The sequence below is a fragment of the Mandrillus leucophaeus genome, unplaced genomic scaffold (assembly GCF_000951045.1).
Source record: "Mandrillus leucophaeus isolate KB7577 unplaced genomic scaffold, Mleu.le_1.0 Scaffold327, whole genome shotgun sequence".
NCBI classification, from domain to species: Eukaryota; Metazoa; Chordata; class Mammalia; order Primates; family Cercopithecidae; genus Mandrillus; species Mandrillus leucophaeus.
The window spans coordinates 3285703-3310756 of record NW_012103443.1 but is presented as its reverse complement, the minus strand read 5'-3'; the positions used below and the strand labels follow the sequence as shown (position 1 = coordinate 3310756).

Here is a 25054-nt window from a genome sequence, read left to right as displayed (position 1 = left end):
ACACTATAGTTTTGGGTTTTCAAGCTCGAGCTTCAACCACAAGCAGGCCTTTGTGCAAGGCCAATTCTACCACTTGCCAGCAGAGTAACCCAGGGCAATTAATTAAGCCTCAGTTTCCTTATAAGAAAAATGAGAATAATAATAATATTTACTTCATAGTACTCTTGTGAGATTTAGAAATAATGACATAACTGTCTGGTACAGAGGTATATATAGTTCAATAAACAAAACTATGATAATAATAATCACCATAGTATATCATCATTATTAAGTCACAGTCTATATTTTACATTTGAAAACAAGATTTGGGATGATTATAGCTGCTAAAAATCATAGACAATGGAACAAAGCTGTTTATATATCATGTGACTTTTAGTAGGGGTAGGAATGGGTAGAGGAATTATCTCACTCTATGGGAACCAATATGGGAGCATTTGACTGAATTCGAATGGGTGAGAGGCAATATTCCACTCTTCATTCTTCTAAACTTCCATGTTTCCCCTTACAATGACTAAGTAAAGTATGTCTCCTCAAATAAGAAGGGAGAGTGTTTTACGTTTAAATTTAGCCCCACGCTATAAATTTCTAACTCTACCCAGGGACATGGGCTGTTTCTGTTAAAAAGATACCACAAAAGGATCAGGCTAATGTTTTTCCAGACTGTGTTTTTGGTATGCTATTGGCACTATCAGTCCCTATGGTTACACATTCTGTTAGCCAGAGCACTTCCTTCAAGCAAGCAGAGGGATAGGAAACAGAATGGAGGAGGCAGCAGAAAAATGGCCAGCAAGCAGTCTTGTCAGAAAAAGTAATGGGGTTCAGAATGATGGATGAAAGAATGACTTGTGAAACAGAGACGGGCAAAGGCAGGAGGAATAAAAGCATGTTGAAAAGACTCTGGAATAAAGGGAGAAAAGAAAGCATTTACCAAAAAAAAAAAAAAAAAAAAAAAAAAAAAAGGCCAGGCATGGTGGCACACTCCTGTAGTCCCAGGTACTTGGGAGGAGGCAGTGAGCCGAGATCAAGCCACTGCACTCCAGCCTGGGCAACAGAGCGAGACTAAAAAAAAAAAAAAAAAAAAAAAAAAAAAGAACATAGTGGTAGGGGTAGAAATAGTAACTAAAACAAAGACAGGTTGCAATGAATTTTGTTTTCAGTTCCTAAATTATTATGTGGAGAAAAAAGGACATTTAATTTGTAAACTTAAGACATTTGAAGCTATTTTAATGCTCAAAAATTTACTTTCTAAAATTTGGATGTTAAACCTGCCTAATGATATAGAGTCCCCATACCTCCAGCTCCAGAGAAATAGTTCTTCAGCTTTTTGGAATCGTGAGACACTCTTAATAATCGAATGAGGAGTTGTAAACCCTTCTCCCTAGAAAAAAATGCACTTATAAACAAAATATTACATGGATAATTTTAGTGGTTTATGGACATGGACACACTCGTCTATTCATGGATTCTAATATTCTCTGTTAAAGAGACTGAAATAAAATCTCTTATTCTCATTTGACTAATGGCTTTGCTGAAAGACATTACTATTTTCCGAAAAGAATAGTGACATCTTCAAATGGTAAGCCTTGAGAAGAACAGCAAATTTCTACTTAATCTCAAACTCTAAAAAAAATTAAAACCTTCACCCTGTTTATGTTATAATACAAATTAAATATAACATTAGCAGGGCTGTCAGATTGACTTGACAACCTCTGCTTATGTGTTTTCTCTAAGGGCCCGACTTACATAAGAGAAAATAAAAATTGTGCATTTCAGCTGTTCTACTTTATGTAGATTGCTTGTCTAGTCAGAGGCAAGGTGTCTTCAGGGAGAACAGGGCACAGAGGATATAAGCTGGAGGAGGCAGGGCGGAGAGAAATCGGGCCAGAGAGGGACTAGGAATTAGAGAGAAATTTAGAAACCTCCTGCACGTGATGAATAAATAGTGAACATAGGAAGTACAGACAATTAAAATCAGGAAATAGCCAAAACACATAATCAATTTGATATAAGGACTTTGTACAGAGTAAATCTTAAGACCCCAAAACAAAATTTAAGGAATTATGAATTGCTAAATGCAATGTAGGATCCTAGATTGAATCTTAGGATAGAAATAGTTCATCAGTGCAAACACTGGGGAAAGCTGAATAAAGTTTATAATCCAGTGAATAGTATTGTCCCAGTGTTAGTTTCTTAATTTTCGGAAATGTATCATGATTATGTAAGATGCTGACATTAGGGGAAGTTGGGTAAAGGTTTACTGCAACTCTACTGTCTTTGTAACTTTTCTATACATTAAAATAATTTTAAAGCAAAAGGTTAACATTTTTAAAAAGGAATCCTGAATACAGAAATTAAAATAGATCTTGAATACATTATTAAATAATCAAACATGGTTTCAGAAAACTAAGTGCTAATCCATCCCACTTTGAAAGAAAGATTTCACCTGGTTCCTCAGCCTGCCCTGGCATTTTGTCTTCCTGTTGTCATAGCCCCACTTTACATCTAATCTGGCTCTTTTTACCAGGCTTCATTTCATCCACAAGGAAAGAAAAATGCCTGGGTGACCATGCCTTACTTAGCCTTTCATATTCTCGATTTAGCATTTCTATTTCCTGAAGCAAAGAGATTCCTCTTTAACCTTTCTCATCAATGAAATTAATCCAGCAATTAATCATTTCTGTTCTTTTCAAGCTTGTTTCAAAATTTCAGTTCCTCCTAAGATCCTATCTATGCACATTTGGTTTAATTGGGTGGAAAAATATCTAATGTGGACTATTAAATGAATGTCTTGGTGTGTGAGCAGTAGGGGAAGAAAATGCTGCTTTTCCAATGTTTAAGGAATGATATTGGCTGGCTTAACAAAAACAGATTCATTGAACATTTTTATATACTCCAATACAACAAATATGCATTGAAAGCCTTTTACAAGCCACATGATGGAAAAACAAAGATAAATGAAATCCCTAACTTCAAGGAGAGTCCATCCTAGGGAAGACACAACACAGCCTAGTAGAGAGGCAATTTCAGTGTGTTAATTGCTATTAGAGAAGTATAGTACAGGGTCTGATGGGATTGTATAAGAAAGGCACTGGGACTATGGCCAAATGCACATTCAATCATTCTTTTACCAAGTTTTAAACTTATGAAACACACTGAAATAGTGCTTTCCCATGGCTTTTTTAACAGATGCTTTTTCCCTGCACACAAAGGATCTTTAAATTGTTCTACTCTAGACACAAAGCATCTGTGACATGCCATTTTCTGTGAAACACATTGTTGCATTTTTGTCTAACATGTTATTTTCCCAATGACTATTTATCAACTGCCCTATGTTTGTCTAATGAACAAAAAGTGCAAGGCAAGGAAATAAACCTCAGTAAAACAATAAAAAGGCAACCATGCATCATCGATTTAGCAGGGGAGGAAAGGAACAAATAAAAAGAGCACAGAGACTCAGTTGGTTCTGAATACCAGGAAACGGCATCTGTGTTTCTCAACAAGTAAATAGCATGAACTCTGCCAACTAGTTGGAAGCACTGAGAAAAAATAAAAAGTCAGCCAAGTTTTAATTAAAAAAAAAAAAAAAAAACTATTCAGCTGTATTCAGGTGATCCAATAGGACACAGTCACAATCAAGAGGCTAAAAAAAGTAGCAGTGATAAGATTATACACACAGTACAAATTCCTGCCCATACACAGTAACTTGTTTTACCATTACCACTAATTCAACCAAGGCAAATATTTTAATATCTAGAACCACTCATGTATCAGTCAGCTTGGATTGCCATAACAAAATACTATTGACTTTGGAGCTTAAACAACAGAAGTTTTTATTTCCCACAGTTCTGATGCAAATAATGAGTAGAAAACAATCTAAAATCACAGGTTAAAAGTAGTTTCTGGATACACATCTTCTAAAAGCAATTAACTAACTGCAGCATGTCTAGAGATGTCAGTACCTTAGGCATACCTTCCTGATTATCAAAACGAATAAGGTATCCTAGGGAACCGGCCTATCACACATGGTAGGAAATAATGTAGTAGTAGGATTAGGACTAGGCAAAAGGCAGTGGATGCAAAGACAGTTCTAGTAGACGAATAGTATTTAAAAATCTGAGAAATAGTAACTTTCTAAACTTACATTCAAATTAAAATAATGTATTGATTTTCTGAAGGTAGCTTTGGAAGCATATTTAAAGGCATATTATGAGAACGTGTGTGTGTGTGTGTGTATTTCCCCAGTTCTATCCTGAATGTCTGGAGTGCCTTAAGGTGGCACATTTTAACCTCTCAAATCTAGGCACCCGTATTTATTATGCAGTATTGTAATTGCATTAAACTAATCTGGTTCAACTTTTATGTAACAAAGTTGTGAGGTTTTTTTTTCCGGTTTCCATGGACTCCAGGTTGAAGGTCACCTAACCTGAGCATGTCCGGATGAACCAAGTGTGCGACCACAGGTGGAGCCTAAGTGCTCTGACAAGAGTGACGACTGAATTAAGAAGCAGACACCATATGGCAGGATCCAGGGGCCAATCAGATACAGTCATGTCATCAATCCATGGCAGGATCCAATCAGATCATGCTTCTTGGCATCACCTCATTGCAAAATTCAATCAGATCACATCTCATTACCCTATGCTTATACAACTTGACCCAGCCCCTAGTTCAGGGAGATACTGGTTTGGGAACTATCTCAATGTTTTCCTTACTTGTTATAAGTAATAAAATCTCCTTACTAAATGCTCCTTGGTCAGGGTCATTAGGCTTATACTCACCAAGTGACCAACCCCCCCGCCACTGCCAATTGTGTAAGTAACAGAATGTATTGACAAATATTTTTCCATAACTTATTAAAGTGAAATGAAGTAAAATATATAATACTTTAACAAAGAATGATTTTTTAATGTGAGAAAAGGAACTCTAGCACAAACACAAATATAGCTCATAAATTTGGACAATGTACTTAACATCACTAGTCATCAAATTCCTCAATTGTAAAATGAGGACGTTAAAAATATGATCTCTTAAGATTCCTTTGAATTTTGAGACTACATGTCTTTTTTATATGATTGAACTTCTAAGTATAAAGACTGCAGAGACTCTTTGATTAGATAAAACGTTAAGCATTTTAAAAAATATTGTAACTTAAAAATACCATTTTATTTTTTGTACCATTTACATGTTATAATTTCTCCCATTCTTTTGTGATTTTCAAGTTTAATATATTACATGTAATACTATAAAAATAAATTGAAGTTTTAAGGAAAGTCCATTATTATTAAAAGTTTACTACTCTGAGTCTGGGCTTTCTGACAATAAAATATACCAGAGCAAAAGCCCAAGAAAGTACAACAAAGAGGTATACTAACTGACAAAATAGCTGCTGCAACATGCCACAGGCACTTCAGGCCTAACATTTCTGAAAAAAGCATGGAACGCGTGGATTCCCAGGAAAAAACTGCCTCAGATCATTCGTAACAGGAAGAAATAGTAAGTGACCTCTCTAACAACACTTACTAGTAGATACTACATCTTTCCCACGGCATTTTTGTTTGTTTGCATGTTATTGAGAAGTTTGCATGTTATTGAGAAGAGGCAGTTGTTTTTGAACAAGTGAGGGCAAGCTATACCCCTGCATTAGTACTTTGTGGCTGAAAACCCTCCCTCCGAAGGCTACCCATGTCAAAGCAGGTGGAGACCTCACAGCGCACTAATAATGTGTCATACTTAATGAAAGGTCTTTGTCTTAGTGCTTCCAGATGTATAAAAGTTACATAGCCAAAACCTTTTGGGTTCCATGGGATATGTGGGTTGCTGGAAAGCAAGCAGCTCTGGTTTGGCATCCATTATCTCTTCGTGGTTTTGCCTTACAGGTGCTTGAGACTGATCAAGGATTGTAAGACATATTGTACCTGGAAGGGCCATGGGAGGTGGCTGTCATACTCTCCTTGCATTGTGTGAACAAAAAGGGATATATAGTTTGCACAGCACTGAGCAGTCGGTAACTGAAGGTGCAAGCGCATGCACAGTTTGTACCCAGGTTTGCCCATGTAGAATCCAGGGCTATGAATCACAACAGGTTTCTCCTCTTCTTGACATTTCAAATGCATTCCCAATCTTCCAAATGTAAATTCCATTGCACTGCTGTGCTTCAATGTCAGCAACTTTGTCCTCAAGGGTTCGAATAGTTCATTTGAGCTCACTTACATATATACTCTGAGTTTCTATTTCATCAGTCAGCTCCTGGATTTGATGATCTTGTCTTACAAGGCAATCCTCTAACTGGTGACTAGTTTCCTGGAAATTCCGGGCCTCTGAGATATACCCAGAGTCGGGTATAAGGCTCAAACTATGAACAGCCTGGATCAACATTCTTGTGTGATAGGGTGTTCTCTTGTAGGTGGTTTGACAAGTGATTCCTCTGCATCTTTTCATGGCAACCAAAAGTACGGAATGTGCATGGAATTGGGGCTGTAGGGCAGTCTACATCATAATATGAGGCATCTGTTCTCTGATGAGTATAGTATTGCAGTATTCACAGATGACATTTGCCAAAGGACAGTTCTGGTCCACGGATCTCTTTATCTTCAAATGTCATGGATGCAGCACAGTTGTCACAAGATACCTGTGTCCTTGGACAATCCTTCAGAATGTGAATATTAATATGGAATTTTTGGAAGGGACGCTGGCATTGGGGACAATCCATAAGAGCAAACTCACAATGTGCTTGATGATGCTCAAGATGCCTCAGTTCCATCTTGTGCAAACAACCTTCATTTGGACACTTCACCATCGGAGAAAGAATCTCACGTTTTGCAAAACTGTCTGGAAATAGTTTATTTTCCAGCAGTACTTCATTGTCAACTGGACATTTGTGACCTGCATCCCTTATTGATTTTATGATACAGGCTTTGCGGAACCTATGGCCTCATGGCGTTTGCACTGTTTCTTGTAATGCCGTCAAGCAGATGGGGCATTCATACTTGCTTTCCAGGGGTGGGTCAAACTCTACATCATATCCCTGGATCTCCTCCATAAAGGAACTGGAGAGGTTCTCCGTGCTGGCAGTTCCACCCACACTATCATCTTTTGTTGCAGCGCTACAGGAGCTGGCCATGGCCACACAGTAGTCACTTTAAGACTGGCTGGATCCACAGCCGTTTTCACAGTTTAGCAGACTCATAGTAACTTGATTATCACATGCTTGCTCAAGTGCACTGGGCGGCAGAACCAGGCGGGCAGGGATTCCCGCCAGCCACCCGACTCCGATCAGCCAAGGGCTGATAGAGGATGGACACAGACACTACGCTCCGAGAGGAGGCTGCTTGGACCTCAAACTCTGGGATCAAAGTGCGCCATCGCCACCTCTGCGGGCCGCTGGCAGGTCAGTCCTCAGCTGCGGACGCCACTGCTTCCACCTTCTGTAATTTCTCCCATTTTAAAACATTTTTTCTCACTACACCCTGTGAGAAAGATTCCAGTCTTCACTTTGCAAATGAGAAAACTGAAGAAAAGACAGGTGAAGTGATTTAGTTGAGCTTGTACCACTAGCCAATGAATAAGACTCTGATGCCCTGTTTGAACTAAATCCAGTATTGTTTCTTCACTTGTCTGATAGTATATTCTACTCTTCAGTGCAAACGAATACCATTTTTTAATGGAAAATGAAAAATTATTCTTCAGTCAATTATAGTATTACCTAAGAATTTATTGAATATTTATACTCCTGTGCTGAGCTTTGGCATTATATTAATTAAATCAAAGTCCCTGCAGGATCCCTCTCTAGAAAGAAAATATGAATCTATAGACATGTTTGTAAAACTGAAGTTTCCAGCACTTTGCAGTATTTTCCACTCACCCACGTTACTCGTTTCTACTCCTCTTAATTTCTACCCTTTTTGTGTACTACCAAACAAAAGATGCCTTCTTTGATATTACCTAGAGTTTACTTACAATTATGCATTGACTTGAAGTCATGGCAAGAGGTAAACATGCAAGGGGAAGGTATAGTATATGATATGATTACTTCTGTGTGTGTGGCTTCTTGGTCCAGATACATGAGAACTGGTTGCTTTGTGTTGCTAAGCTAATTATAGAATAATATAGTTGGCTGAAGAATAATTTTTTAATTTATATATAAAATGATGGAACATAAAGTCTTGCTTGCATGAGCAGCTAGTCAAATAAGTTATAACGATAGTGGACATAATAGAACTTCTGATGAAACATAACAATTGAACAAATAAGAATAATTCACTAAAGGAGATTTCATAACATTATACTGTCTCCATGTGATGGGAAGATCACCTTATCTTTGCATGCTAGACCACTAAGAGTTGACCATGCAGTGTACCAGTATAATTGCTACACAGTGTTTCTGCTCTTTGAAACACCGGGAGCTGAGAAAGGTTTAGAAAAACACATCCTAAACAACATTTATCTTTATTATTGATAGACAATTGAAAATATTGGGAATTTGAGTAAAGAGTATAGCTTGGTGTTTAAGAGCACAAACTGGGGAGATACATGATATTCAGAATAATGGGCTAACCAATGAAGGACTAAATTCCGAACAAAATAAACAAGCTAAAGAAAAACAATGTTCTCTATGTCCTGGACTAAGCTGTGACTACAGGGTTAAGATAAAGGGATGGCCTGGACTTGATATATGGGTCACCAATGAGGCTATATAATTGAGAACTCTCATTCCTCTTCTATTAATCATTTGTTAAAATGCATTGAGGAGAACCACATTCTATTCAAGTATCTCCATATACATAAACAAAGCTTTCTAGCAGGTTTCATTTCCAAACCCTTCAGGGAAGACAATTACCTTTCTACTTAGGTGAATTTGGCAACTGAAGTCAGAAGAGTAGCTCCTTTGGAGTCGTGGGGCAGGGAATACTGCTAAAAATACAATTCATTTCTTGTGCACAGGACCCTTTGTATTAAAATGAATTGCTCAGTTTCATTTGTAGGAAAAAAAAAAACATTTTACACTGCTGAAACACAGCTGAGAGGCATTTTTGTCAAATAATTCTTAGGTATAAGAGAAGATGTATGAAAGTGCTTTCATTAAAAGTTAAGGGTTCCTTTATTAGTATTCACTCTTTGAGGTCACTGGTTTATGGAAAAATTAAAAGGGAAAAATGAAGCAAAGGAAAATAAAATGCTAGTGGCTGTTATGTTTGTTTTCTGTTTTTACAACACTAGACAGATGCTACACATCCCTAGCAGTGCTTACATAATGTCAGGTTATATAAGAAAAACCTTACATAATTATTAGTCAGATTATACAGTCTTATGTTTACCGTGGAAATATCTATATTCTGCTCCTAAGGCTATGAAATGCTATTTTATGCCTTGAAGGAAGCAATTAATGGACAGGCTAGAAATAAATTTTAATTTCCTTGGAACTTGTAACTAATATTGATGATTTGTTGCATGTCCTAAACTCCTTTGACAACAGAAATAGTTTAAGGCAACTCTACCCACCAAAAAGATATTTATTTACTCTCTATAACATCAATATTTAAATTTTATTCTAGTGTGTTTAACACAGATATAAATGATTCTGTTTTAACTTCAGTATATCCATGTTTTAACTTATTGCTTTATTAATTGAGATCTCTCATTAGAACATTGCGATCTCTTTGAGCTTATTTGGCCTTATTTTACTGTTTGCACTTACATTTGAAAACATTTCTGCAATATGTATTTTGATTTTGCCTTTTATTATATGCATTTTGTTTTACAACATAAATATTGAACTATTACTTTAAAAACTAGATAAAATAACCAAGAGTGATATCAATATTTAAGTAAGCTATTTGTCTGGAAAGATCCTAAGATAAAGTTATCTAAGTAAATTTTGAAATAGCATTCTTTGGAGGTAATCAATGAGACTAAAAGCCATGATTCAAGGAATCTAGCCATAGTTAATAATAATTCAACATTGTTAATGTGAGCTGTGATTGCAACTTGGTCATATCCCATCTCTTCAGAAGGATGAATACACTTGAAGTTTTATTTTGCAATCATACAGAATATTTTCTAGGCGTGATAAACACAAATCATGGGTGACAGGCCATGTTATTTTTTTTTTTTAGTTCAACTAATGGAACTTGGAATTTTAAGGTTAAAAATGGAGAAGTCTCAGGCAAACTAGGATGAGTTGATCATGCTACTAATTTTCCTTGCCTATTCTGCCTACCTGGGAAGTGAATGTAATGCCCAAGAATATACATTTCAACTTGAAACTATAAAAACAAAAGCTTCATTCAAATAGCAGAACAGATAGAAAAAATGGGTCCTTAATGACCTGTCTGAGCAGCTACATCAGTTTTGAATTGTCTACCCCTAAATTTTATATTAGCTGAGAAAAACAAACGCAGTTTTGCTCAAATCACTGTAGTATTTTCTGTTAAATGCAATGAAATGCATTCCCAACGCTTGGACATATCTAGTTGAATCTAGAGACTTAGATTAATAAACTGAGTCTTGATCGATGAGTAAGAATTAACGAGGTGAAGAAAGGCTTTCAGACTGAAGTTGAGCCACAGTAGGCACTGCATGGAGTGACTGAAACTCCAGTAGAAAACCCACAGTCTCTCTCACATGAAGAAACAGAGGTCAATGTATAGTACAACCACAGCCACTGAAATATAAGTGTGTATTTGAGAGAAAGGAGGGGGCGTTATTTAACAAAAGAGAAATCAAGCAAACACTGAAGGCATCCAGAGGAAAATGATAAAGTTATCTAAGTAAATTTTGAAATAACATTCTTTGGAGATAATCAATGAGATTAAATGCCATGATTCAAGGAATCTAACCATAGTTAATAATAATTCAACATTGTTAATGTGAGCTGTAACTCACATTAACACAAGGAAACAATAATTCAAATGACTGCTCAATTCTCTTCGGAAACAATGGAGGCCAGAAGACAGTGGAATAAAATCATTTAAGTGCTGAAAGAAAAAAATCTGTCAACCCAGAATTCTACATCAAGTAAAAATATCCGTCAAAAGTAAAGGTAAAATAAAGACATTTTCAAATAAGTGATGAAAATTTATTATTAGCTGACCTGCACTACAAGAAATGTTCAAGGAATTTCTCAAGGTGATGAGAAATAGTATTAGCTGGAAGCTCAGAACTTGAGGAAGAAATAGAGAGAATATGAAGTGGCAAATATATTGGTAAATATAAAAGACAATATCTCCTCTTACGTATTAAAATACATATAACTATTTTTAAAATTATACCATCGTGCTATGGGATTTAAGTATGTAGATGTAATTCATATGACAACTATAGTATAAAGGATGGAGAGCTGCAGTAAATGACCCTATACATATACAAGGTTTCCATAATTTATATTAAGTAATATTAACCCTCAGCAGACTGTAAAGTTTATTGTATATATTGAGAGATATAGCTAAAAAGTCAATGGATATATCAAAATGGAATCCTAAAAAAATATAAATAATCCAAAAGAAGGAGGAAAAAAGGGTAAAAGAATAGTACAAGCAAAACTCAAATAATAAAACATGCTATCTAAATCTAATCATATCAATAATTGCAATAAATGTTAATGAGCTAAACATGCAAAAATTAGGATTATGATGAAGGGATTAACAAGAAAGACTCATAAACGATGAGAATGCACTTTAAACATACACACACCAAATATATTAAAAGTAAATGGATGGGAAAGATATATTATGCAAACAGCAGAAGAAAGTGATGAGAAGGGACTCAATATCAATATCAAATAAGACTTCGAAACAAAATAAAACCATATACAAAAAGGAACACTTTATAATGATAAAAGTTCCATCCATAGGAAAGAAAGAAAAATCATGAATACAGGTATACTTAATAATAGAGCATCAAAATATATGAAGCAAAAAAGAACAGAGCTAAAGGCAGCTATAGATGATTTCATTATTATGGAGATACTGACACTCTTCCCTCAGCATTTGATAGAAGACCTAGGCAAAATTCAGAAAAGACATAAGTGATCTGAACAACACTATCAACCACCTGAACCAAAATAATACCCACAACACCCATAGAATACATACGATTTTTCAAGTGTACATGCTATGTTCACCAAAAAAGGAAACAAACCATACAAAGTATGTTTTCTGACCACAGTGGAATTAAATAAGAAATCAGTAACGGTAAGATATCTAATAATTTACTGGAGGCAAATCAGAGGGATATGAAAAGATAAACTTACTGTAAGGTGGACTGAAAAGATAGTACTGTTGAAATTTAGTCCAGATATTATTCCATGGAAAATATTTATCAAAATAATATTTTTAAAAGCATTGTTATAAAATATTCAAACTCCAAATTTTGGGTAATAATCAGAGCTTACAAAGTTTACCTTAGTGTTGAAGATTCTCAAGTAAAATATGAAATGTGGAGAAAGAAACTACCAAATAGATTAACACTTCAGGTAAAATCCACATTTCTAGGAAAGGTAAATACTGGTCATTTCATACAAAAGTCCTTGTAGAGTATCTATATTGAGAAAAAGGAGCCTCATGATTGCAGGTCTTACTCAATTTGGGGAACCCAGAATACAGCAACTCCTTGTATTTTAGTGTCCTGTTTATTCTTATCAACCTTGGCCATGGGCTCTTAGAAAGATTAATGAATTAACCATTAGGGGTTATTTGAGAAGATGGTGTTCACTTAAGTTTTAAGCCCTTAGAGTAAAAGTACTATTGGATGTTCAGTATTTATATTGTGTGCTTTTCTTCTAGAGCAGAAGTTTATGAGTACAAATTTTGTCTGATCAGTCTCATATCTGGTGTTGCATAAAGCTAGCATTTACTCTGAGAAGTCTAAAAAAAAAGGAAAACCCTAGGGACTAGAGGCACAGATTTTAATCATCTGGCTGACAGGCTCTGAGTGATACTTTCAAAGCTGGGCAAGTAAGTGGTAGTTAAAATATGTCTAGAATAGGCTTTTCCTCACCTTAAGTGACCTTTTAGCCATTTCTTGACTAAAGACTACAAAGTATAGAATTCTGATCCAATAAATGGTCGCACTGTAAAGGCAGGCAGTTCTGTGTATAAAAATAAGTAACGTTTTTATTTATACCTTGAAAAACTTATTTAATTTAAAAAATGCAAGAGTGGCTTGAAAATGTTTATTGATTCCTTAATGTAGAATCATATTTGAGTGAAGCATATTCATAAAACAGATTCATGCAAGGTAACTGTGCAATGTGTTTGTCAAAAAAAGGATCTGACTATATCAAATCCTTTTATCCTATGTTTTCATTCCTTAAATTGTTGCAACTTTACAGTTGTTTCTATAATTTTGAATACACTTTTCTCCTCTACTAGACTGTAAGTTATAAGGACAGACATCATGCTCATTTTGCAAACATTTCTATTTCCAGCACTTAGCATAGTGACTAGCAACAAAGTAGCCATTCATTAAATATATTAAAAGGAAAAATAATGATCAACTTGTATTCTTCCAGCGCTGTTCATATTTCCTCATCCATGATGCATCCATCATGGATGGATAAAACAACTTTCATAAAATTTAAATTAGATAACATACACTAAAGTTCTTTGTAAACAACAAATTCCTTTGCAAGTTGTATGCTATCATATTATTTTCATAATCCTTAACCCCATTACGTATCTCAATCTTTGCCAAGAGTTCTCATTTCATTCCTTTCCTCTTCTCTTTTTTTCCTTCGCTCTGTCCTTTTCTCCGTATCTTTATCTGCTACCTTTTTGTTCATTACCTCCCACTTGATCCTCCTTCCTGAAATGGTGATGATGATGATGGTGATGACAACACCATCACAGCTGAGGATACAGAATTGTGTGGTATTTCATTAGGATAATAAAGGTGTATGTACTGGAAATGAAAGTACACATAGTCATGGTTCCCAAAATCTGTAGAACTGCATTTTTTGTCCTTACCAGTTTCTCTACATGCTATCATATTTAATACCTGCATCTTTCTATCTTTGAAAAGAATAAAAGAAAAAAAACACTGTTGTCCCACTATTTCTGCATGTCAGAAAGAGTTTATTTTATAATAATCTCTCTCTTCCACTCAACTATGTGCTGTTGTGTAAGACTTGAGTTTCATCCACTTAGGAATCATTTTACCATTGAAACCCAAACAGTAAGTCCTTGCATAATGTCTTTGGGTTCAGCATTATAGCTCTTTCACATATCTGCAGCTAGTGAAGGGTGAAAGAAACCATTATTGATCTAGCACATAAACTGTGTCCATTGTTTTCATCATCATTTTTGTGGTTTTTAAAGATTAAGTTTAAGTATAAAGACTTGTAGAAGCCAAGACAACATCTGATTTTTTATCCTGTGTTCACCATATTGACTATTAGTGCATAGTAAACTGTCTCCAGGTTAGTGACTTAAAGCAACAACCATTTCATTTGCTCAGAAATTTGTGCAAGTTTCAGTTGAGTGGTTTTTCATCTCCATGTGGCATCATGGAGTCATTCCTATGGTTGCATTTAGCTAATGGGTCAACTGGATCCTGAGCTCAATTGTAGCACTAACAAAGCTGGAGCTTGAATGTTCAAGATGGCTTCACTGACATATAAGGTGGCTCAGCTGGGATAACTAGAACAGTTACGAGCTGGATGGGTATCTCACTCTCTCTTGCATGGTCTCTCCAGTAAGGTGGCTGGATCTCATTACATGATGGTTCAAGGCCTCTAAGAAGGAGGAAGCAGAAATTCTCTTAAAGCCTAGCATCAAGTCACACAGCCTCATTTTTGCCACATTCTGCTTGTCAAAGCCAGTCACAGAGACAACCCAGATTCAAGCAGCAGAGAAAGATTTCACTTCTTGATGGGTAGATGTCAAGGTCTCCTTCCAAAAGAGCATGTGAAATGGAAGATACAGTTGTGCTAATCTTTAGAAACAAAATCTGCCAAACTTGGGTGTATTTCCTATTGGGTAGTTTTCTTTGAGTGAATTTGGAATTATCTTCTTAGGAAGAAGGAATCTTAGAATCTGCCTAGCTAACAACTCAACCAATCAAAATCTTATATGTAACATCCGTGGCATATAACTGCTCAATACCCAAAAACTTACTGTGACAGGGCACATAGCACTTCAAGGAGCAATTCATTTTTGGACCACTCTGATTTTCTGTAATTTTCTTAATCAAGATCCAAACAAGATCTACAAATTGCATTTGGTCAAAAAGTGTCTCAGATATCTTTTAATCTACAACAAAAAGTTGTTGTTGTTTTTTGCCTCTCTCCATTACTTGCCATTTATTTGCTGTTTATCTCATAGAATTCCCCCCAGTCTGGACTTGGCTTGTTGACTCCTTGAGATGTTGGTTAGCATATTCCTGTATCCTCTGTATTTCCTGTAGAATGATAATTGATGCCTAATTGAACTGAAATTCATTTTTCTTGGCATGAATACATCTTAGGTGGTACCTATACTATTGATCACATTGTGACAGGAGGCACATAATGCGTGGTTGTCTCTATTTTGGCGATTTGAAAATGTATCAGTGGGTACAGATACTGTCAGCCTAATTTCCCAGTATAAAGTTTCCATGAATCTTTCTCTTAATTAATTTAGCAGTCAAAATGCATTATTTCATTAGGTGTTACCAGCTGAGTATTTCCTGATTCTGTCCTTCTGCATTTATTAGCTAAAATTCTTCTAAAAACCTTTTTTCAACTATTTGATTATATAGTTTGTAGAGCAAGGGAAAAAGAAATACTTGATTTTTTCCTTTTATTTTCCAGTTTTCAGAATAATAATTTGGTACCCAAGCAATCTTTAAACATGGCCAATAATTTTGTTTTGTTTTGAACTCATGAATTTTTCATGAGCTTCCTTCAAGCCATTGAAGTTATTATTCTTTTGATGCAAGCATGCCATCTTTGGCCATTAAGAGTCCTTTCAAAATTGTCTCCTGCATCGTCTTGACACAACCACAGTAGTCTTTGATTACTTATTTGCTTTCCATCCAGATAAGATGTTACAAGCTAATCTTGAATATTTCTTGCCAGGATGTGGCATCAGCCATTTCTCCAAGGATCCTCATTTTCTTTCAGTAAGAAAGGAGATTTAGAGAGCTTAGTCTGGGCTTAGTGATAATTGCTACTGTATGGACATTGCTTCCAGGAATTTTTCAGTAGATAGAAGTAGGACCCAAATATTTATTTTTTTAAATAAAAAATACGCCATGAATTTATACTGGTCTTAACAATTCAGTTAAGAGTAGAAGATTCTTCCTGAACTCATTTGGTATTAATAATTGTATTTCTTTTCACTTACTCTGAAATAAGAATCCCTAAAGATATTAACATAATTATTTATGAATAAAGTAGATAAGTAATTAAGTTAATGAATCACATGAAAACCCAATACAGATACATATTAATTATAAAATGGCAGTCCAATATGATTATTAAGTTTTCTTTACATTCTCACTTTTGCTTTTTTGCCTTAAAGATATATCTTCTGGGAATATGCATTCAAATTACTGAGCTTGCAAGTTACTTAAAAAATTTATTCTCTGTGTGACTAAGTCACCAACTTGACATATAATTTCTTTTTTTCACACTTTTTTAATTTTAAAGGAATTTCTTTGTTTTATAGATTACTTTTACCTAAATTGATTACACATACCTTATTTACATGATTATCTTTTAAAAATATATTTATTGAGATATAATTCACATAACATACATTTCACATATTTAAAGTGTACAGTAAAATTATTTTTAGTACATTCACATGATTGTCCAATCATCACTACAATCTAAGTTTACATGACTTTTTTCCTCCAAAAAGAAAGTCTGTACTCATTAGCAGTCCACTCCCGTTCCCCATCACTACCCTGCCCCCAAGCCCTAGTCAATCACCAATTTACTTTCTATCTTTCTAGATTTGCCATTCTGGACATTTCATATAAAGAAAGTCATACAATATGTAACCATTCGTAACTAGCTTCTTTCACTTACCATGATGTTTTCAACTTTTATTCATGTTGTAGTGTGTATCACTACTTCATTCCTTTTTATTGAATACTATTTCATTGTATGGATGTAGTGCATTTTATTTATCCATTTGTCAGTTGATGGACATTTTGGTTGTTTCAGTTTTTTGACATACAAGTGTTTGTGTGGACATATGTTTTCATTTCTGTTGTATATATGCCTAGGAGTGGAATATATGTACACTTTTTTGAAGTACATTTCTTTCTTATTAATAAAAAGGTAGTGATGTTATTTTTTGCCATGACATAATATACCAATCTAGTACTAATGACTTAATATATGTCATCTTATGAAAAAAAATCTTAGGGAAATTGTCCTCAATGTGCAAATGAAAGGAATTGTCCCAAAAAGGAACAAAGGAAAGGAAACCCACAGTTAAGCCATATCATCCATGTCTCCTGTAGTTTCCTCCTGGTGTTTCACACCTGTCTCAACTCTAGTTGTGGACACGATTTTAGCTTTCTACCCACAGCTCAGAAATACCTTTGATGGATATTTATTTGTATATTTCTTCCTGATTGACCCAAACTATCAAAGGGCAGTAACTAAAATACAGGAAATGGAGAATAATGTAATGGAAAAAGCATGTGATTGAAAGACAAAGATCTGGGTTCAAATTATGATTCTGTGTCCCAGAACAAATTACATACCTTCTCTGTGCCCAGGTTCCTTTTCTATAAAGTGAAGTCAAATCGACAATACAGACCTCATTGATCCTGTGAAGATTAAATTTAAATGACATAAAGTATGTATAAGGATGCCTCACATGTTCTATGTAGCTGACAAATGCTGGTCATAATTATTTTTTATTGCATAATTTCAGTTTAAGAGTAAGTGATATTAAGATTTACTGAAAAGAGTGTAGTAACTCCATTGGATTTTCATTCTTCAGGCTATGTAATTTATCATTGCCAACCCAACAGAGGTTGTTCAAGGGAACAGATAAGAAGGAAGTGTCCTCAAAATCAGCTACAAATAAGATTCAGGCAAATTGGCCCCTGCCCAGAGTTTCCTCATTAGTTAAATGTAAATACGCCCATTCGACTTTCTCCATTGGGATTTTAACTCTTCTTGTAATAAAATTAAATAAATTTGTCTAGGTTGAGTTCCTAGTAATATCATAATAGGTCCCTGTGTTCAATCATTAAATATAAGTCAGTTGGTCATGACCCAGCCCCATTTGTTTCAAATTATAATTATGTTTGCCAAGTTAAGTTTATTCATAAATCTTCCCACGTGTCCAAAGGACTACATTATGCTTGTAAACTTGTTAAGAATTGGAATGCAAATTTAAGCTTAGCATCATTTTAGATTATATTTTCATTTATTCTATTTAACATTGTGCACTGCACAGCTGGCAATAAGCCAAATCTATCTTTCATAATTCTAACAAAATCATTGTGTTTTACCAAATTGCTCTCTAGCTGACATTTCTTTGTTCGCTAATGGCAGATAACATAAATTTTTCTGAAGTAAAAATTATTCTATAGCAATAAACTTTTCAGACACATTATTATCTCTATTTTATCAAAATTATAAATGTAAACAAATCTTTAATGCTCTGTAACTGGGGTCCATTGAACTATCTAATCAATGTTTATCACCTACAAATAAAATCTGTTGTAAAAAGTTGGTGATAAGACTAAAATGCACAAATTTTAACTTTTTTGAAGTATAATTGACATACAATAAATGTGCATACTTTAGGCATACAATTTGATGCACTTTGACATATGTATATATATCCCATGAAACCATCAACACAATCAAAATGGTGAATATATCCATCAGTCACAGTAGTTCCCTCATGCTCCTTCGTCATGCATCCCTCCTACTCTTCTCCCCACCTTCCCACTGCTATCTCATCCCCAGAGAATCACTTATTTGCTTTCTGTCACTATAAAAGTGTAATTTGAATGTATTATATAAACTAAATCAGTAGGTACTCTTTTTGCCTGTTTTCTTTCACTCAGCATAATTATTTTGGGATTAACCTATGTTGTTATGTATAGCAATAGTTCATTGCTTGTATTGCTGAGCCCATTTTACAGATACTTCACAGTTTATCCAGTTACCTGTTGATGAATATTTGGGTCATTTTTAGTTTGGGCTATTAAAAAATGCTGTGAATATTTGTTATAAGTCTTAATACGGTCATGTGGTTGTTTTTTTTTTTTTTTTCCGCTTGTGTAAATAGGAGGAGTAGAGTGGCTGGATCATATGGTTCATGGATGGTGAATTGTTCAAGAAAGTGCCCAACTGTTTTTCAAAGTGGTTGTACCATTTTACAATCTCATCAGCAGTGTATGAGAGTTACATTACATCCACATGCTTGTCAACACTTGGTATAATCATTCTTTTTTAGTTTAATCATCCTAATGGAAGTGTAGTGGTAATTCATTGTGCTTTGAGTTGGTATTTTCCTAACAACAATGATGTTGAGCATCTTTTTAAGTGCCACACTTATTATCTGCATATCTTTATTGGATTGTTTGCTTCCTATTACATTTTGAAAGTTACTTATATATTCTCTCTATATAAGTATTTTATCAGATATATGCATTTTGAATGTTTTTCCCCAGTCTGTGGCTTTCCTTTTCATTTGTCTAATAGTGCCTTTTGAAGAGCAAAAGTTTTTAATTTTGATGAAGTTCAGTTTTTATGAATTGTGCTTTTGGTGTTATCTTGAAGAAATATTTGCCTAACTTGGAATCACAAAAATTGTCTCCTATGTTTCCTTCAAGAAGGTTTATAGTTTTAGATTTTACATTTAAATTTATGATTCATTTTGACTTAATTTTGGTATATAATGTGATATGTGGATTAAAGTTCCCCCTTTTTCTGCATATAAATTTTAAATTATTCCAGCTCTATTTGTTGAAGACTGTTATTTCTCCACTGAATTCTATGAATAATTGTCTAAAACTTTGTTTTATACAGTTTTTCATGTTTTTGAACTTTGATTACATCTAAAACCTCAAATCAAATTATTCTCACCCATAATTACTTCTGAATCACTAGATAATAGAGAACTGTTTTAAAAAATAGGGACATCTCCATGGGGATTATATATGTTTAATTCTGCAATAACTATTAAGTAAAGATTCAAAGTTCTTTAATCATATTTCAGAATAATGGTACTACACACTTTAGGACAAGTCAACTGTGCCCTTTTGACTTTGATCCGAAGTAGATCATCCGAAAGGCTTCATCTACGTATGGCCAAATGGCTACCTTCTCACACAGGATGTCATTTAGTTAACTCTCAGTAATCCAAGTAGGTCACTGCACAGTTGATTTGTATGCAGCACATTTAAATAGACTGAATCAATTTGCCAGTCCCATTATGCTTGTCCATTTTCCAACTGCAACAGCTCGTACAATGTGTACATAATTAAAAATTGAGGAATAGTAGTTTGGAACACTTTTTCCAAAAGTTTACATTTTTCAATGGAATAAATATATGAGCTACTTTAGATATCCTCAACTAAACAAAGTCTTGACTAAAAGTGTATAACAAATAACCAACCCGACTTTCTGTTTTGGGGGAGAAAACCCTATCTTTTGACATATGGAGGAAATAACTACAAATATACCGACCATATGCACAACTATATGAAATGGATCCAATTACTATCCCCACACTATAGAAATGAAAACTAAGGCCCAGAGAGGTTAAGTAACTTGCTTGAAGTCACACAGCAGTGATTGGCAAAGCTAAAATTTGGATCCAGACAGTGACTTCAGAGTCCATGCCCTCCTCATTCCCCTAGGCTGTATTGCCTCTTTTTGCTTTTGCCTCCTGCTTATACTCTCCCTCTTGCTAAATTTAAGCATCACTCTGGTTTCAAAAGAGCCTTTTAACCACTGCTATCCCTTTCTCAAAGTGGCCTTTTGCACACAGGTTAGAGTGAGGATGGACCAAAAAATATTTGAGTTGAGAAGAAATGAACTCAGTGATCAAAGATGATTTTTATAAATTAAAAAACTAATAAAAAGAGATATTTCAAAGAATTGAAATGGTGAAAGTGTAGGGAAGTCAAAAATAGAAGTTTGATTATTAGTTTCTCCAAAGGGGAAACACTAGCTCTCTGGATTTGAAAGAAAATAAAACGGACAATTTAATCATCTGTTTGAGATCACTGAGATGGCCCAGTAAGCAATATGAATTTCTAATTATACTAAGTACTGATAAATAATGCTTTAAATATATTTCTGAAATTCTACAAATGGCAATTTAAATGATAGTGCCAGGATAGAGGATTTCGGTGGGGTACAACCGCAGTCTATCAGCTTTGCAGTGGTGTGCTGATAAAGATTTAACAACTGGCCGGGGGTTGGGGGATCCCTAATTTTAGCATTACCTAACCAATTTCTGTGGAATAAATATTCCCACTATGGCCAGTTTCAAGCTACCCACTTGATGTTGCTGAACAAAGAGTTTGGAAGAGATGTGTAACAGCACACAATATACAGTACTTTCTCCATACAGATAATATTAATATGAATAACTTCAAAAGCATAGATAATAGTAAAACATAGTAAAAATAATTAGAAAATAATGTGTTTTGAGTATTTATAACCTTTGTTTATATAGTATTTATCTCTGTGTTTACATAATTTAATTTTTAATAATTGCTATGTTTAGTAACCAGTTTGCAAAATTCCTGAAAATTTAACAATTGGGTCTTGCAAGCTGAAATGAGTGAATATGAACATTTCACTTCTACCCAAAAATGTTGAAATGAATTTGCAGACCATAATGTCAAAAAAATTAAAGTCCACAAAATTTCTCAGACCTGACATTAAGTAGCTAATTACTGTAGAGATAGGACACATCTCCCAGATGTCTTACCCTGAATCCCAAAAGTAAATTCTGTATTCTAATAAGTCACTAAGAACATAGAAGAGGCTGCTTGGTAGGAAACTATTTTCCAGAATTGCCTGAACTGAAATAACTCAGCATTAAGAAATTCTATAGTCACTAAAGAAAGAACCAAAGATTCATTATCATAGACTAAATATCTAGCTGATAACACGTCATTAATTCTAAAAGAGAAGAAATGTAGCACAGTACTGGAAACCATCACCATTAGAGTTAGACAACCTGGTTTTGAATACTGGCTCTTGCCCTTATCATCTGTGTGGACTTGAACAAGTAATAGCTTTATGTGTTTTTTCTCATTGGTAAAATGGGAATCAAAATAGTATCTACTTAAAGGATTATTGTCAGGATGAAATAAGGTAATACATATAGGTGCTGAGAATAGTTCCTTCACATAGTAAGTGCTCATTAAGTAATTGCCTACTGTTAAGAATAGAAAATATATTCTTTTAGTATTTTTTCTACTTTTTTTTCTTTACTAGTAGTCTAGTCCCACACCTTTGTCTGTTGTATAACAGTAGTAACAACAGTGGCCATTTATCGAGCACCTTTTTGCTAAGCATGTGTGTGTGTGTGTGTGTGTGTGTGTGTGTGAGTGTGGCTGCTCTTAGTTGCAACGTGCCTCTTCTTTACAGGTGAGAAAAATAAGGTTTAGTAAGGTAACATGAATTTCAGAGCTGACACAGCTAGTAAGGAGAGATAACATTTAAACCCAACTCTCTCTGCCTCCAAAGCCTAAATGTACCTTTTTACTATTTAACACTGCTTCTCCATAATCATCTATCATTTGATGATCTTCCCCACAATCTATTTATTGAAATATTCTTTTTACAGTTTCTGTGACACTTAATTTCTTCTGATTTTATTCCTCCCCTATCAACTCTATCTCATTGAGTCCTAGCTACACATTATAAACCATGTTCTTATGGCATTCTCTCTGTGTGAGTGTCTGTATCTGTGTCCAAATTTTCCCTTTTTATAAACATACCAATCATATTGGATTAGGGCCCATTCTAATGACCTCATCTTAACTTGACTGTATCTGCAAAGACCTTATTGCCAAATAAGGCCATCCTTTTAAGATACTTGGGGTTAGGACTTCATGTGAATTTGTAGGAGACACAATTCAACTCATAACAGTGCTTAACTCCTACACTTACTTTCTCATAATGAGAAATTTCTATTTTGTTTTTTATGTTCTACCTAGTATATTTATTTCTCAATCTACTTGAAGAATGAACAGTTTCTGAGTCATATTATCTTTCCTCCAACCAGTATTTTTTTTTCTGGGCTTTCATGGTAAAAATCCATAGATTTTCAAAAAGTAAAACGTTCAATTATTATTTACATTCTAATTCTTCCAAAGGGAATTTGCAGTTATTTACAAAACATACAGCACAAAAAACAAACAAGATATATAAAATAATAAATGTGATAATAAAATAAGTAATAAATATAAATCTAGAAGCTTCTTTTTATTAAAATGCCAAATATACTGCATAGTAACTGCAGGTGAGTTGCAAATATGGATTATAATAATTTAATAGTTTAGTTTTAAGAACTTTCATGATTATCAAAGCGACATATGTTTATTGCAAAAATTTGAAAAATTCAAAGAAGGCATTAATAGTATGGCATGTATCAACTATGTCATAACTGTATCAATAGGCTATGTTATAACTGTATCAATAGATAAACTTATATTTTTAAATTTGGAAGTTAATGTTACATACAATTTTGAAGGCTGCCTTTTTCATTTGTTATATTGTGAACATTATCCCATCATTTCACAGTTTATTAATATCATAATTTATTTAATTCGTGTGATTTAAATTTTATTACAAATGTTAAGGGCATTGTGATATTTTTTTAGGTTTGACTAAAGACTATAAAATCAGGAACTCGATGTTAAAACTCACTTTTACCCAAACAGAATAGACAAAGTTGGTTATAATTTAGCAAGACTGCACTGAAAAATATAAATCACCAAAGACAGAGTTTCAATAGAATCTCATACAGCAAAAGGTCACTAATAAAATTTGAAAGGCTCTCACTCTATTTAATTTGTCAATAGCTTTCAGGACTACGTTGACTATAGTTACGCAGGTATTATGTTCAGTGATTCCTTTTTCACTTACATTATTCCATTTTACTATTAGAACTGTTTCTTATGAACAAGATATTGCCCATTATTACTGTAAAAAAGTATAAAAGGTCTGAGATATCACCCTACTTACAAGCTAATAATCTGTTACTGTTTCATGCATGCTGGCAAAAGGCTCAAGATTCCTGGATCAGAAATGAAGGACTTTACTACTTACGGCAAAGCTGTAGCCAGAGCCTCCTGTTGGTTTGCTTTGGTTCCCCATCCTCTTCTAAGTCCCACGGGGGTAGTGCAAATGGGCCTAAATGGATGCCTTTAAGCAGTGGGCTGCACTGAAAAGAGGAACACTGAGCTTGAGGAATTTCCCGGTTTTTTTTGTTTTGTTTTGTTTTTTTGTTTTTGAGACAGAGTCTCGCTCCGTCACCCAGACTGGAGTGCAGTGGTGTGATCTTGGCTCACTGCAACCTCTGTCTCCTGGGGTCAAGCTATTCCTCTGCCTCAGACTCCCAAGTAGCTGGGATTACAGGCGCGTGCCCCGTGCCCTGCTGATTTTTGTACTTTTAGTAAAGACGGGGTTTCACCATGTTGGCCAGGCTGGTCTTGAACTCCTGACCTCATGGTCTGCTGGTCTTGAACTCCTGACCTCATGGTCTGCCCACCTCGGTCGCCCAAAGTGCTGGGATTACAGGTGTGAGCCACCGTGCCCAGCCAATTTCCTACTTTTATAGTAGGGAGAAGGAAATCTTCTGCTCTTTGGGAAAATAGATCACTTCATCCTTCAGGGTTACTCACTGCAACCACAATATTGAGATATGGCCTAGGCAAAATGAGGTCAGAGTCTTGCATTCTTGGCTTATCAAGCAAGAAAATGCAGGAACCCTCATGACCCACAGCAGATTGCTCTCCCAACAATTTCCATTTTTCAGTCAAAAGCTCAACTCTCCAAATCTTGGTATTTATAAGACTGTTTTTTCCTTCTTTGGTTTAATATTTTGTTTAGCTTTTTACAGGCTTTTCAAAA

At 34.8% G+C, this 25054-nt stretch overlaps 1 pseudogene; it reads right to left on the bottom strand.

Annotated features, from left to right (window-relative positions):
* Positions 1–5627: 5627 nt before the first annotated feature.
* Positions 5628–7186, bottom strand: LOC105545399 (annotated as a pseudogene).
* Positions 7187–25054: the final 17868 nt, after the last annotated feature.